The following is a 15,224-nucleotide window of genomic DNA, read 5'->3' on the forward strand; positions in this document are numbered from 1 at the left end:
ATCTCTATCTATTGTATGAAGTAGGTTTCCAGGGCACTTTATTCTGGTATTGAAGCAAATGCACCTGTAGTGAGGAAGCCCAGAGATTAGTCTCAACAGCCTTCTCGGTTTTTTTGGTATAGCTCATTTCTACAGGAAGTGGTTGGTTGCCACTTGCGAGCAGTGCAGATGAGCTGATTTGTCAGAGAAGACAAAGCATCTCTGAGGTAATCGCCACATTTGTTCAAAAAGCATTGAGCGACAAACCAACAACAATGTGTGGGGACTAGATGAATGAATTCAATGGGGTTACTTCATTGAGATTGTGTTTGTATGATTTCATATCGCCTCAAATTCTGAGTTAAACCATTTTGGACAAAAGGAATACCAACATTTTCACTACCTTTTGCCAGTAATACCATGTAGAAGCGATATAGTTTCCAAGCAAATAAAAGGGTAAGTTGAAAGTTCTTGAGAAGCTTATGCGGTATCTTACACATAGTTCATTCTCTACAACTCTGAAAAATGTTGCAACCAAAGTCATCTTCAATATTATGTGAAAGTATACTTTTCTCTTTGTGAATTATTATGTATAGTGTTAGGATTTATAATTAGAAGTAAACTTGTATCTGATTCTCCCTGGAGTTGCAAACAATTGAGCCATTAACTAACGGTGTCTCACTATGAAACTGGAATACTAATCCTTTGAATAGTGACTCTCCCCATAATTTTTCCACTGCTTAGTGTCCCCTGTACCAGAAGGTGATAGAATGCATGATTCTAACTCCTGCAATCCATCAGGGTGAATGTATTTACAGTTCTAAACTGTAGCACTTCTCTATGCTGTTATAAAATGCGTTCCAGCAAACTATACATGCTAACTGCATATTGTAGATACATGGGGAGGTCTTTAAAAGCCAAATGCCCTCCATTCATGGAATCTTGTTCTGTTAAGTTATAACAATACCTCGCAACTGTCCTGTTTTTAATTGGAGCATCCAGCCATTAAAAACAGCAGTGTGCAAGACTCGGGCGGAAAGATCTGCTGATTTTCTGGTCATCCACAAAGTGCAGAAAATAAATTCTATCCATTCAATAGGTGGAGAAGTTTATTTCTACCAATAACCTATATTCTGTTAGGGTACAGTTTTACTGCCTCATTCATTCATTCATTCTCACCCTGCAAATAATATTCTCTTTCTGCTCGAATTTAGGTGTTGCAAATACCGTTTTAAACTCTGTGTAGTCATACGCATTAGCAGGTTCCTGGATAATTATAATGCATTATCAAAAATATGGATGCACAGTCAGGAGTAGATCATAACTCATTAACATATCATATTATAACATAAATGTGTCCACACTGATTTTCAATATTACATTTCCTTTAATATAAGTTAGGGAAAGGTATGAAATGAAAATACATTAATATTTCAAAGACTGGAAAGGATTCCTAGACCTTCAAAATATTGAAGATATCAATGGTAATGCTATTTTTTGTAATTTATACATTTACTATGTAGATTTTATCCCCAGGGATACCAGCAGTGGTAAAATGGCATAGAATTTAAAGTATGCAAAAAATGAATGAGTGTATATTTTTTCCCAATACTGAAAATAATGTCTGTTCTACGTGGTTGGACATGAGTATTCAGGAGCACCCATTTGTTGGAAAGTGTATTCCATAATAAGCTTTCTGATGCTAGTTTCCTGAAGAATACACTTTTTATTTTGCTCCTAGACCAGTTGACTCAAATGTATTCAGGCCTATACTTAACTGTTCTAGTATAGTGTGAATTTTGCATTGAAGCACAGGAAATGGAAATCTTAGGGAAGGAAATCTGCCATCCTTATCTAGTCTGGCCTACATGTGATTCCAGACCCACAGCAAATGTGGTTGACTCTTAACTGCCCTCTGAAATGGTCTAGCAAGCTACTCAGTTCAAGGGCAATTAGGGATGGGCAACAAATGCTGGCCTTGCCAGCAACGCCCGCATCCCATGAAAGAATAAAAAAAAGTGCCTTTTATATAGGAAAACGCAAGGTGTGTAGTAAGACAAAATTCAATACCAAGCCAGAGAAGAAAAGATTAGGACAGGTGACTAAAAACTTGATCGAAGTGGTGGAGGGGTCTTAAAAGAGGAGAGGTGGATGCAAAGAGGTATAAGGTGAGAATTCCAGAGCTTAGACAGCTGAAGGTTCAGCTGCCAATGGTGGGGCAAAGGGAGTGTGGAGATACAAGAGTCCACTGTCGAAGGAACCCTGAATTCTTGGAGGGTTATAGGGCTGGAGCAGATTAAAGAGATTGGGAAAGTTGAGCCCATGGAAAGATTTGAAAATGTTAAAATTGAGGCATTGTTGGACTGGGAGCCAATGTTGATCAGTGAGCACAGGGTGACGGGTGAACAGGACTTGGTGTGAGTATGAATACAGGCAGCTGAGTTTTGGATGAGCTCAAGTTTGTTGGATAATGGGAGATCAACCAGGAAAGCATTGTAATTGTTGAGTCTGGCATAGCAAAAGATTGGAAGAGGACTTCAGTAGCAGATGAGGGGAGGCAGGGATGGAGACAACAAAGTAACTTCTACAAAATTCTGTTGAATATTATAAACTAAAATCAGAAAACTCCACTGAGCCATTGAATAATCACCATTGCTCAGCTCTTGATCAAACTGTCACAGTAATTGTGATATAGTTTTAATTTTGATACAGATCTCAAGATTATTTTAACTCAAATTATATTTGTGAAATGGTGGCTGTAATTTGTAATTTGGTCTTTTCAGCATTGAATAGCAGAAGAAAATCTTACAAATGAAATTTTACTGTTTAGCTGGCAAATCTGAAATGACGCTTAATGATAACTTAATATGAATATGTACTTGTGACATTAATGTTCTATTTTCATATAAATAGAAAACATTTTTTCACTGCTTTCAGTCCATTTTATAAATGCAAATTGTTTATCACTCAGTACCCATCAATATATTAATAATTGCATTAAAAAGTTAATTTCAAATAGAAAATTATATCCAATAATCATTGCAGGAATTGAAAAGAAAAATGTTTTAACCACAATAATTTCAACATGTCCTTCAATGAGGGTACACTTTGTTTCCGAGACCTATGTTTGCACCTTAGTGAATGCCAGACAATAACTGGCGATTATTAAACATTGGTTCAATTTCTTGGTAAACTGGAAACTTTTGCTGTTCGGCAAAATTATTAACTTGTAACCACTGCAGACTATCACACGTTCATCACACAAATTGTACAAAGTGCTCTGTCGGCACTGGCTTTTCAAATACACTGATTCGGACTTTGGCTTTGGTGGGTTGAGGCCAACTCTGGTCAAGTTGAGGCTAATTTGATGCACACAGGTCCTTACGTATCTGACAGAGAAAGAATGAATGGACTCTGTTACAGGTCTGCAGAAAGGCCCATGCAAAAGGACACTGAAGTTAGAATCATTTTTCCATTATCAGCAGTTTTTTTTAGAAAGTATCTTTGTCAACTCCAATACATTCTCAGAATATTTTCCCAACAGTGAAATCCACTTATTCAAACTCTGGTCAAGATTATGAAAAAAATTGATAAAATAAAAAAACTTAATGCTGAAGAGTTTTAAAAAACAATTGTTAAATAGGTTGGCAAGATGTCTAACTTCAGAACTGTGTGAATATTAAAATTCCAGTCAACATTTTGAGCTTGAGAGTGAAAACATTCTGAGAGCATTTCCAATTACACTGACAGGAATAAGGTGGAAACCCATTTAATCTTCAGTGTGCCAATAAATTCAGTGTTGGCATATATTGATGTATATCCATTATGATTGCTACAGCATAATGGAAGGACTGGGAGGGCACACAGAGCAGTGTATGTCATGTCGATGATTTTTATTTTTAAAATGAGTATTCTGTTTGCTTCACTATATTCAGTATTTGATAGGAGTTTATTAGCAAGAAGTATCAATCACACAACGGTAAAAAGCAATGTAAAAATGTTGCACTAAGGAAGGTCAACATTTGAATGCCAAAAGGATTTACAGATTTCAAAATGTGGATATATTTTTCTATTACAGCGGCAGCAAAGATTTTCCAATGAACAAGATAGGGTGGATTTTTTCCCCATTATTGTGAATAAGAGGAAACATTTCTGTCACTGTAATCCTTGTGTTAGTTAGAAAAATGTTCAGAACCATGTGGAACATTCTGAACTCACATGGTGTTGAGATCAGCTAAATTGAAATGTAATTTTTTATACATTGTGCTGTTGCTAAAGGTCCTGCACTCTCTATGTTTCAGGATTTATTTACATTTATCAGGGCTTTTCCAATGATTTCAACATTACAAAAACATTTTTTTTGGGAAAGAAATGTTTTATTTCCATTTGTACAAATGTTTGGCCTGTTTTGAAAGCGTAGTGTAGCTCTGTACACCAGATAGAGTCGATCAGAACTGGACAAGCACATACCTAATTTGACTGGATTGAGTGTAATTTTACCGCACAACACTGGTCATCAAGTTGACCAACTCTTTGGTAACTTTAATATCATCACAGTCTTGGTCCCAGAACAAACATGTTTAAAATGTGTAGTTAAACTGAAAGGAATTCCCCAGTGGATATTTACAGTTGAATTTTGCAAAATGCCCCCTCCTCTGCTTAAAATAATGAGTAACATTTTTCTAAGATGACCTCTAACATATTTTACATACTCAAGGCTCCCTAACATGTGATACTTTGCTCTTTTCACTTGTGATTTTGTCTAAATTCTTTGGAGTCTCGCATTAAAGCAGAACACATTACTTTCCTTGCCTTGAAATGCCGTCCATTTTTTCTTCTGTTCTATTTATTACTATGGCGTGTTACACTCTCATTTTAAATTCCTTTTTAATCACAATTACTGTATCATTGAATTGTTACACACATTGTGTCCGTGCTGACCCTCCTAAAGAGCATTTCACGTACTCCCACTTCTCCGCACCCTCCCCACATCCTTGCACATTCCTCCTTTTCAGATATTTAGAATATTTAGAAAATGCAGAAAAATGTACAGCATAGAGGAGGCCACTCTGCCCATTGTGTCTGTGCTGACTGAAATACGAGGCACACAGCTGAATCCCATGTTCCAGCACTTGGTCCATATCCCTGGAGGTTACGGGACTTCAGGTGCATATCAGAGACCTGTTAAATGAGTTGAGGGTTTCTACTTTTACTACCCTTTCAGGCAGTGAGTTCCAGACCCCTACCACCCTCTGGGTGAAACAAATCTTCCTCACCTCCCCTCTAATCCTTCTACCAGTCAATTTAAATCTCTGCCCCAAGTCACTGATCCCTCTGCTAAGGGAAATAGGTCCTTCCCATCCACTCTATTGAGGCCCCTCACAACCTTTTACACCTCAATCAAATCTCCCCTCAGCCTCCTCTGTTTCAAGGAAAACAACCCCAGCCTATCCAATCCTTCCTCATAGCTGCAATTTTTCAGTCCTGGCAAATCCTTATAAATCTCCTCTCTACCCTCGCTAGTGCAATTACATCCTTTCTGTAATGAGGTGCCCAGAACTGCACACAGTACTCAAGTTGCAGCCTAATCAATGAGTTATACAGTTCCAGCATAACCTCCCTGCTCTTATATTCTATACCTCGGCTAATAAAGGAAAGGATTCCTATAGTTTATTGAATTCTTTACAAATGAGTCAGATTTACCACAACAGTGTTTGATAGTTTTTGGATAGAATTTCAATCATCAACTTTTGTCCCAACTTGTTTAGTCCAAGTTAGCAGCAAGGAATTGTTTTGATGAGAAGCACAAAGATAGCATGGTTTGTGAGTTGTTTCCAATTGAATCTGAGACACACCCAGCTAAAGTCCAACTCACTACACCTGTAGATTGTTACACAGAACCTGGGTAAAACAAAAAATATCATAGCTCCAATCTTCCATTCTATAGTTAGAAAAATATAAAATCTGATCTTATCTACAGTGTGAAGGATTGGAAGTTGTTTCAATTCTGCTGAACTTTGCAATTTGAGATGAGCCTGAAATTTGTATCTTAGTGTAGCCTAATGATTACTGAAACCAGGAATCATTGATTAGGATAGAAAAACACTTTAAATGGGCACTGTCCGTCTTTATGAAAGTGTTTCTTAAAAGCTGTGTTTCACTTCATTATAAGCAGACAACACAAGAGTATAAATTGTGTCACAACACAATGTGTGTCACAACACAATGTGCTGTCACTTGTACAAATGAAGTCCACCACCCCTTCCTCCTCTAAGACATATTTATAAAGGTAATGCATGCTCCAGTTTAGCAATGTTTTAAAACCAATCTTCTATATTAACAACAATCTAACAGCAGTTTTAATAGGTGGCCTACACCCTGCAATGATACACAAGCTCCACCTTTCTATAAAAGGTCCCCTGAGGTGATAATTATTCCAATTATAGTCATCTGTTTATTGCATTCAACAGCCTTGTAGTGCATTGCCAAATTCTTTTCGAAATAATGGATATTACTTCACAGCCCAGAGGTTTACAGTGAAGTAACTCATATTTTGTTGCAATAGTCATAAAACAGGCAATAATTAGCAACTACTAAGTGGAATCCAATTGCAACTTAAATTGGAAAATCTTTCAAATGTTCACTATAACCATATAACTACTATAACCATATAACTACTAGAACTCACAGCTCAGCAACACTGAAGAAAGGCTCCTGCTAAATTTGACTTTAACTTTCAAGCAATTTTTAACAGTAATTTTTAGCATTCTTGCAGTGGTCTTTATTTTAAATGCGATGGATCATTGTCATGATGCACTGATAGTTTGAACATGAAAAGCGCGGAGGGTAAATCTAAATGAATTTTGGCAAACTGGCTCGTATCAAGAATCTTTGGGGCCCGGGTCTCCTCCACACCAGCTGCACAACACCTCAATCCATCCAAACAGAAACATAGTAAAATGAATGAAGAAATAGGCCTATAAAATGTTTACACACTGCATTAAAATCATACCACAATGTATTCAGCTTAGCTGAAACTGGTAGGGCACCATATTTGGCCGAGGTCCCTGGTATGGGTCCCGTACTCTTGTGCTTCGGCTGGCAAACAAAGCTTAGATTCCTACATCCCCGTGACCACTGTAAGCAATTATTACAACTGAATTTGACTACAAAGAAACATAAATGTACGAAAGTTCATAATCGGTCAATTATCTTTGAGTAATTCATAAGAACTAATTGAATTCAAGAGTCTTTCTTAAATGAACAAATGTATTAATTGCTTAAGTGCAGCAAATTTGCCCTTTTTCTTTCTCTGCTGTTCAAATCTTCCAACTCTCAGGTTTGTTTTTCTGAGAATTAATTTCATTCAAACGTTTCTTTTCAAAGGAAAAGCTTTTGTGCTGTTTGATTCAAACTACCTAATGTATCAATAACCAAGATCCCAGTTTATATTGTGCGGTAGGTTCTCACACACATTTAACAATACTTAACAGATATTTCTATTTAACATAAACTAACAGATTTCAGAAACACAATGGTAAATATTCGTACTGTCTTGTGGGATAAATGAGCAATTCTCTTGTCTGTGACAATCGTATACATCTTCACAATGGAAGAAATCAGTTCCTTTAAATCAAAAGATCAATACAAATAATTAAATTAAAGAAAGAAATTAATTTGATCAAAGGCACATCAGATATTTATGTAAAAAAGACTTGCGTTGATATCTTTCACAACCACCAGATGTCTCAAAGAAGTGTAATCATGGTTGTAACATAGGAAACACAGCAGCCAATTTATGCACAGCAAGCTCCCACAAACAGCAACGTGATAATGACTAGGTTATCTGTTTTGTGACGTTGGTTAAGGGATAAATGTTGACTTGAACACCAGGGAGAACTCCCCTGTTCTTCTTTGAATTAATTTTTATTTATATCCACCAGAGAAGTTAGACAGGGCTTTAGTTTAACATCTCACCTGAGAGACAGTGCAGCACTCCCTCAGTACTGCACTAAAGTGTCAGCCTTGATTTTTGTGCTTAAGTCCTGGAGTGGGGCCTGAAACCAAACCATTCACCTACTTAGGGCAAACATACTGCCCCCAGAGCCACGGCTATAATTACTTAAAACATCTAGTTTCATACCCAAATCAAACTTAAGATATTGTGAATAGGTCCTCAAATTGGACTTTATTTTACTGTGTTAAACCAGGTTTTTTTGCATCTCAATAATAAGTTAGCCTGATCTTTCAAAAAATACCAATCTGGCAATAGATTGACCTACCTGCCAAAACCAAAATGAACATTTTTGGGATCTTTGCCATTCAAATCCAGCTTTAGTTTATTCATGGTAGGCTTTATGGTAGATGCATAAAGTATTTCTGTTTGGTTACATGTTCACACCAATTTCTATATTTTTCATAAGTTTCAATACTGAAAGAAAAATTACCATTATTATCAATTTTAACACTGCTCTCCAACTTTCACAACCAGTCGTGATGACTATCTGCAATGTCAATGGACGAGATTGCATATGTCCAAATTTAAACAAACCAGTTCCAATCTTTGTGTGAAATAAAGTAGAACAATAAAATAGAATCATAGAACGGTTACAGCATAGAAGGAGGCCATTCAGCCTGTCTTGTCCATGCTGGCACTCTGCAAGAGCAACTCACCTAGTCCCACTCATCCGCCTTTTCCCCATAGCCTTGCAAATTTTTTCTGTTCAGATAATTATCCAATTCCCTTTGAAAGCCTTGATTGAATCAGTCTCCACCACACTCACAGGCATTGCATTCCAGATCATAACCACTCACAGCGTAAAAAGGTTTTTCGTCATTATTTTAACCAAGGTCATTAGTCTGAAAAATGTTATTGCTATTATTTACTATTTGAACGGCTTAACGACAATAAAAGAACACTAGAAGGATTCAAAAATTTCAGAACAGTTTTAAGAAGATAGTTCTTCTGACTAGAATCAGCAATTATAAAGAAAGAAATTATGTCAGAAAATTTTTGATAACAAAGTTTAGAATCTGGCCCTTGGCATGTTAAAACTTAAAGGGAAAATATCTGTCTTTGTTAAGTTCTGTGTGGTTATTCATAGTTTAAAATAGAATTAAATTAATTGAGATGGAAAAGCAGTAGATGCTGTTCTGCGCCTGCGATTTCCCAACATGGAGAATTCCCAATCTCATTCAGGTTACTGAAGGCAAGGACGCTTCCTCAGGGAATGAGGCAAAATCAGAGGGAGGGTGGCTGTTGTACACCTTTTAACATCTGGTTGCAGAGTGCTACTGGAAGAGATTAGGGCCAAGATTTTCCACTTTTGCAGTATGCTGGTGCACTTCAGCAGGGCTGGACACAGATCCACTACAAGGATGCACTCTTGACTCCAAGAAACTTTCTAGCCCCAGGGCAATTTCCATCATGTTCCAGACAGGCTCCATTGGTGTGCCCATACATGGTCAAGTTCAACATTTGAAAAGGACATCTTAAGTGTATGCAGTTCATCACTGTGCACTCGATGCATAGGCTTTTTGACCCTTTAAAATTTAATTGGTCTCTCTGTTGCCCATAGCAGCATTGTACATTGGGGTTGGACAGGTGACCCTTGCATCGAGCACTACTATGGCATAAATGACTGAATGTCTTAGTATGTTTCCATCATCTACATAATCTTCTTATAACCAGCATTTATATGGATAGACATGTGTATATCTCTCTTCATTTGCGGTAGGAAGACCCTGAAGTGGTGGTGGAGAGCAGGGAGTCAGCTAAGTGACTTCTGAAGAATCCTCAAAGAAATGCTGTAATGCTTTGGCATAAAAAGAAAGGAAGAATTGATGACTTAAAACAACCAAATAACAAAAATCAATGCTTTATAGAAATAGCTGCCTCTGGTATGAAACAATATTTTAATCAGGAAATTTCGAGGATGCCTTTGGGTTGCGCTAAGAGGACCCACTTCTCTTGTTCAAAGAGATCGAGAACAAATATCGAGACAACACCCCATGGGCCTTGTACACTCTTTAATTAATTTTAAATATTACTTTTGATTCTCAAAATACTGGAGTCTATCAATTAATTCTGCTTTTAATTGTGGATAAATGCATAATGATATCACTCTCTCTGCTATTTTAATCTGGGTGTTTACTTGTTTATTTTGTCGAATACTCATAGAAATGATTCAGCTATGAGGAAAGATTGGATAGGCTGGGGTTGTTCTCCTTGGAACAGAAGAGGCTGAGGGGAGATCTGATTGAAATGTACAAAATTGTGAGGGGCCTAGATAGAGTGGAGTGAAGGGCCTATTTACCTTAGCAGAGAGGTCAGTGACTAGGGGGCATAGATTTAAAAGTGATTGGTAGAAAGATTAGAGGGGAGCTGAGAAAAAAATATTTCACCCTGAGGATGGTGGGGGTTGGGAACTCACTGACTGAAAGAGCATTAGAGGCAGAAACCCTCAACTCATTCAAAAGGAGTCTGGATATGCATCTCAAGTGCCGTAACCTGCAGGACTATGGACCAAATGCTGGAAAGTGGGATTTGACTCGGTGGTTCGTTTTTTGGCCAGCGCAGACATGGTTGGCCAAGTGGCCTCGTTCTCTGCTGTAGAATTTCAATGATTCTATGATTCTAAATCAATCATGCCTGCACCAGTGCTAGTTCTTCAAAGCCTACTCTAATTTCAATACCTTGCTTTTATATTTTTTCCTTTTCAAATACTATCCAATTTTTTTTGCTTCTACCTCAATAATAAATTTATGGTAAAGTATTTCATGTTTTGTGAATTTTTTTTTAATATCCCCTTTCATTCTTCCCCAGATAGTCATGAGTTGGTGCTGTCCTGTGTTCAATTCACCAATCAGTGGAAACAACTCTCCCGTTTCACTGCAGAACCTCTCACCATTTTCAAAGCCTCTTGTGTAGACTCGGATGAGTCTTCACAACTGACATAAGGATAGGCCTATCCTTTTCCCCTTTCTTGAATAGGTGTTTAATATTTTCCACTCCAGTTCTTTGAGACAATTCCCATTTCCAAAGATCTTTGGAAAATTTTGCATCTTCTTGTTCTTTCCCAACCTTCTTCAGCTTTCTGGGATGCTGGACTTGTCACTTCTATTTTAGTGGAATTGACGTTTTAAATAGTTTTAAATAGGGTAATGCTTCTGCTAAAATAGTAGAAAGAGGGTTGTCATGAGTGTTAGGATATCAACCAGCAATAGCCAACAGTAAACAGTTTTGGGCGGCACAGTGGCGCAGTGGTTAGCACCACAGCCTCACAGCTCCAGGGACCCGGGTTCGATTCCGGGTACTGCCTGTGTGGAGTTTGCAAGTTCTCCCTGTCTCTGCATGGGTTTTCTCCGGGTGCTCCGGTTTCCTCCCACAAGCCAAAAGACTTGCAGGTTGATAGGTTAATTGGCCATTATAAATTGTCACTAGTATAGGTAGGTGGTAGGGAAATATAGGGTCAGGTGGGGATGTTTGGTAGGAATATGGGATTAGTGTAGGATTAGTATAAATGGGTGGTTGATGTTCGGCACAGACTCGGTGGGCCGAAGGGCCTGTTTCAGTGCTGTATCTCTAATCTAATCTAAAGCAAACACTATTCAGTAATCAATGTCGTTGAAAGGCTTGTGCTGCAGTACACCTATACCTACTCTATTTCAAAATATTTCTTTTATTGGGGACTATGTGGAGCTTTTAATCCATACTCCTGATCATTCTGTGAGTAAACAGCATAATGCTGTCACATACCAGCCAGCTCCCCAGTTAATTTGATAAGTAAATGAATCAGCTGGCTTCATGTAATATGGGCCATTCACTGGCTGGGCTCACATATAAAAAATGGTCACATGGACACAGTACCAGGTGGTTCTGTCAATTCATGTGGAATTACACTGCAGCAAATAGATCAATGGTTTTGGGAGAAAAGAACATTTTGAAGGTACAGCAGATCAGAACACAAGGACCTGCATGTCCTGCAATTTCAGAAGACCTTCCTGGGCCTATTCACTGCAAAGTGACAGTCAACTACAATGATCAAACAAACTGCACAAGGTACATTCCACAGCTATGGTGAGGTGTAGGCCACCCAACAACAAGCATGTGGCTGAAGTGCATTTGGGATACATGCCAATCGGAATGAGTGATGTTCAGCCTCTGCTTGAAACTGGAGAAATACTGAGCAGTCTGGAGCCCATTAATGGAAACTCAATCAGCACAACCTGGCTCCACAATGCAACCACCTACCCACTGAACTTGACAGGCAAAGGGTCCAGCTACTGACCACTGGTATTCAGGGCATTCTTCCCTTCCCATTCCCAGGTCTAACTAATCCTGAAAAAAGGGGCCCAATAAGTTGCCTCAACCCCTTGTCCATCATTGCTTCTAGTGCAAGCACAATTTTGCCAAGAAACCTGGATGTATCAATTAACACCTCACCCAGAGGGAATTTTTTCACTCATACCTTTGGTGTCTTCATCCAAGTCATTTATATAAATTGTAATAAGTTGAGGCTCCATCACAGATCCCTGTGGCACACCACTCGTTACATCTTGTCAACCAGAAAATAACCCATTTATGGCTACTCTCTGTTTCCTGTTAGCTAGCCAATCTTCCATCCATGCCAATATGTTACCCCCTACACCATTTTCCACAATAACCTTATCAAATGCCTTCTGAAAATCTAAGTACAGTACATCCACCGGTTCCCCGAGATCTACAGCACATGTTACTTCTTCCAAGAACTCCAATAAACTGGTTAAACATGATTTCCCTTTCACAAAACCATGTTGACTCTGCCTGGTTACCTTGAATTTTTCTAAGTGCCCTGCTATAACGTCTTTAATAACAGTATTACGGCCAGGTGAGGAGGGGGTCTCAGGCTACCCTTTCGCCCCTTCTCTGGCTTGACCGCAACAGGGTTTATCCTTTCTTAACATGGTGATTGAACTTACCATTTCAGTGAGCGCTTGCTCCTGTTCCTCTAATATAATTGCAAAAGAACCAATCAGACAGGTTTTCTTGAGTTCAAATAAGACAGATGTAATTTTATTACTCTTAACACTCTAACCCGGTTAAAATACTAAAAATACGCTACACATTCACGCACACATTTACACGAGAGTCACACACACACACAAGTCGATTATAGAGGGAAAACAGATTTAGTGGTTGGATTAAAGTCCGGAATCAATGAAATGTTATTACAGTTCTGTGCCTAATAATCCTGAGCTGAAACTGTATTCCTGAAGTCCTCGCTGGGCCATGTTCACGGTGGTGGGCTTGCTTTGCTCAGGGCTCCTGGAGGCAGAAGAGGGAGTTGCTTCTTGTCCCCTGGTTGCTAGCTGTGGTGGTCTGTAGGCTTGAGGGATGTTCCCAGTCACTACTGGGCCTTCTCCTGATACTTTCTGGGGGGAGAGAGAGAGAGAGAGAGACCTGCTTCATTGATGGCTTTTCAGTTATTCCTGTCTGCTTTCTGTATGACAAAGCTTACTGTCTCAGTAGGGCTACACAAGCAGTCGCATTTTGTTATCAAGCCCCTTTGTTGTTTTAATTAGGTTTTTCTAGAATCTTCTCTGAGATTCAAGGTGCTACACCTCAAGCTGTCCAGTCACACTTGGAGGTTTTTGGCTCTTTCAAAGTCAATGGGTGTAGATGGCTTTGACAACCATGTCGATAAGGCCATTCTTGGTAATTTAATCACTGAGAGCACCTCATTGTTCTGGCTAGGCTGCATGAGACTTGTCGTCTCCAGTTTAATCTTTTGGTGTTTCATAGAACATAGAACAGTACAACACAGTACAGGCCCTTCGGCCCACGATGTTGTGCCGAACCTTTAACCTACTCTAAGATCAAACTAACTACCTACCCTTCATTCTACTATCATCCATGTACCTATCCAAGAGTCGCTTAAATGCCCCTAATGTATCTGCTTCTACTACCACCGCTGGCAGCGCATTCCACGCACCCACCACTCTCTGTGTAACGAACCTACCTCTGACATCTCCCCGAAACCTTCCTCCAATCACCCTAAAATTATGCCCCCTGGTGATAGCCCTTTCCACCCTGGGAAAAAGTCTCTGACTATCCACTCTATCTATGCCTCTCATCATCTTGTACCCCTCTATCAAGTCACCTCTCATCCTTCTTCGCTCCAATGAGAAAAGCCCTAGCTCTCTCAATCTTTCTTCGTAGGACATGCCCTGCAGTCCAGGCAGCATCCTGGTAAATCTCCTCTGCACCCTCTCTAAAGCCTCCACATCCTTCCTATAATGAGGCGACCAGAACTGAACACAATATTCCAAGTGTGGTCGCACCAGGGCCTTATAGAGCTGCAGCATAACCTCGCGGCTCTTAAACTCAATCCCCCTGTTAATGAAAGCCAACACACCATACGCCTTCTTAACAACCCTATCAACTTGGGTGGCAACTTTGAGCGATCTATGGACATGGACCCCAAGATCCCTCTGTTCCTCCACACTACCAAGAATCCTGTCTTTAAGCCTGTATTCCGCATTCATATTCGACCTTCCAAAATGAATCACTTCACATTTTTCCAGGTTGAACTCCATCTGCCACTTCTCAGCCCAGCTCTGCATCCTGTCAATGTCCCGTTGCAAATGTTTCAAATGTAAATTGCAGTCGCCATCTTGGCTGCCAGTTTTTAAAAAATTACTTGTAGGATTTCCATTAAAAATCTAATGCAAGGTTCCAATTGATGAAATTAATATTTCCCTTTTGACATATAGGGTTTCATGACAATAGCTTCTAACATTTTCCCTATGACAGATGTTAGGTTAACTGGCTGGTAGTTTCCTGCTTTCTGTCTCCCTTTTTGAGTAAAGGAGTTATATTCGCTATTTTACAAGCTTGTATTTACAGAGACACACATTATATATTGTGCACCCAACAACCCCTCTATCAAAGGTGGGATTAGACTGAATAATTATTTTTCAGCTAGCATGAATATAATGGGCTGAATGGCCTCCTTCTGTGCCATAAATCTTTCTATGTTTCTATAAGCAACATGCAATCAAACTGCATAATATTGTCATCAAATATAGTGTATGAGAACTCACACTACTGAGAATTCAACTGATCAAAATGAATTACAGACCAGTGATGATATATAAATTGCAGTGTGTGATTTTGCTGACAGATTACAACCCCCATTATTAGTTGGTAACTAAGCTGATCTTGGCAATGTTGAGTGGCATACAATTGATTTGAAAGATTATCT

General features: G+C 38.9%; 1 protein-coding gene across 3 annotated transcripts in view; it reads left to right on the forward strand.

Moving 5' to 3' along the window:
- Positions 1-201: 201 nt before the first annotated feature.
- LOC137347333 (proto-oncogene tyrosine-protein kinase LCK-like) overlaps positions 202-15,224 on the forward strand; it is a 133,703-nt gene continuing 118,680 nt past the window's right edge. For all 3 annotated transcript variants that reach the window (XM_068011775.1, XM_068011776.1, XM_068011779.1), the window contains exon 1: positions 202-435. The gene's annotated coding sequence lies outside the window, so the exon portion shown is untranslated. The remainder of the gene's footprint in view (positions 436-15,224) is intronic.

This window comes from Heterodontus francisci, chromosome 31, assembly GCF_036365525.1.
Source record: "Heterodontus francisci isolate sHetFra1 chromosome 31, sHetFra1.hap1, whole genome shotgun sequence".
Lineage (NCBI taxonomy): Eukaryota > Metazoa > Chordata > Chondrichthyes > Heterodontiformes > Heterodontidae > Heterodontus > Heterodontus francisci.